The following is a 1818-nucleotide window of genomic DNA, read 5'->3' as shown; positions in this document are numbered from 1 at the left end:
GCAAATTCTTGGCAGATCCATCTTATTCACTTAAAGGGAAGCTGCTTCTCAGCTGGGTTGTTTTGTTTTTTTATTATTATTGTTCTTGGCTTGAAGATAAGTAAGTTTCATTTCAGGATCTCATGCAACAGAACATCTCTTCCTTTAGAGACAGCTCATGTAAATGTTATATGCAAGTTTTCTTCCAAACTGTAGGTTAGTATTGTTCAGAATCACCTGTTAGGTAATTTGAAAAGGATATTTATCATCTTCCTTGTCTAGGTTTTCCAGCAATGAATTGCCGAGTATTGTCAAATATCCAGCGTCCACTAGAGAGACATCTAAAAGAAAGAAATAGACCGCAGGCTGAGGAGGACAAAGCTACAAAGTAGAAACTAACAAACAAAAAAATAAACTAATTCAAAAATCAGATGAAAAGAAATAGTAAAAATGATTAATCATTAGAAAGGGAAGTGGGCAAAGGGAATACTTAGAATAATACAAACTACACATCATGCAATAAAATGAAATTAAAGAACTAACAGTCCTGTGAATAGATTTGAACACGCTTCTGAGTGGACATTGGATATTTCAGTCTCTCCTTCCAACAGTAAACTCAAAGATTAGGTGTTATTTTTTTTCTGCCAAATGCAGAATTTGCTCTTCAAAACTATTCTTTCTGAATGTGGACAATGCAATATTCTACCTCAAGCTTTTTCCAACCAGGTAACAAGCTGTATTTGTTCACTTGAAAACATCTTGGCTACCCTGTTCCAATTCTAATTCAAGAGAACAATTTAGTTTTGCTGTGGTTATAGTGTCATGATGAACAGGACCTCTTGCCAAGCCTTGTTTATCCTTCTAACAAGGATACTACGACAGCAATTCTAGGTTGATTCCTAGTTAGGATCATGTTTGTGAGATTACTAACTACAAAATGGAACCCAACTTAATTCTTTCATTCTTTCACTACCGGTCTTTCAAAACCTCTTCCTAATGTGAGAAAGACCCAGAAACTAGATTGCATCAGACTCCAGACAGACTCTACAATGTTAAACTGCACAGGACAGCTACATCCATTGGAATTGCCTTTAACTGACAAATTTCTCAAGATATACTTTTGCCAAAATTCAAATAGGAACTTTTCTTTGGTCTTAGAGGCCCTCATGGGAAAATTAATATGTACCACTGGAGTAATAAGCAATGTTCATTTTTATTAATGTGCAATTTTGTGGAAAATCCCCATGAAAACATTTTTTTTTTTTTTTTTTCACCATGTAGTCAGAAGAAGCAATGAATTCCACTGTAGAATTTTGGACCTCTGGACGTTTGTGCGGCTCTCCGGAAGGTCGTTTCGGAGGATTCTACATCAATTCTTCAGGAACTACAAAACAAAGTTTCCAAAATGTATGTTTGCCACCAAACCCAAACCATTATGGAATCTAAACTAATGCAGACCTTGCAATTAAAGAAAACTCTTTCAGATTAGGATATGTAACATTTCAAGTATCCTACGTAACATCAAAGGTAGATAGGTAGAAACAAAAAAGCTTCATTGTCAGTAGGAATATAACTCCAAATTTAAAACGAATGCAAAAGAGTATTTCCCAAGAACCTTCAATCTGTATTGTTGATGCTAATATCTGGCTTAGATTGCAGACATTAGCTGTCATCATCCTACCATTTGCATATTGCAAGAGCAGTTGAAGGAGTAAGTTCATTTTATTACAGAAGTAATCAGCGTAATTTGTTTCCATCCTCTCTGTCTCGCACAGAATTGCAAGAAGACCTATTCCTTCAGGAAATGCATGCTAGGTCTGACTGAAAACCTAGAGATTT

General features: G+C 35.5%; 1 long non-coding RNA gene across 1 annotated transcript; it reads left to right on the top strand.

The window, feature by feature from the left end:
- The first annotated feature begins 1319 nt into the window (after positions 1–1319).
- LOC118159906 lies at positions 1320–1818 on the top strand. Its single transcript, XR_004747282.1, has 2 exons — positions 1320–1386; positions 1755–1818. It is a non-coding gene; the product is annotated as an uncharacterized LOC118159906 (long non-coding RNA).

The sequence above is a fragment of the Oxyura jamaicensis genome, unplaced genomic scaffold, assembly GCF_011077185.1.
Source record: "Oxyura jamaicensis isolate SHBP4307 breed ruddy duck unplaced genomic scaffold, BPBGC_Ojam_1.0 oxyUn_random_OJ72643, whole genome shotgun sequence".
In the NCBI taxonomy this organism is placed as follows: domain Eukaryota; kingdom Metazoa; phylum Chordata; class Aves; order Anseriformes; family Anatidae; genus Oxyura; species Oxyura jamaicensis.
This window is presented reverse-complemented; position numbering and strand designations above follow the sequence as displayed.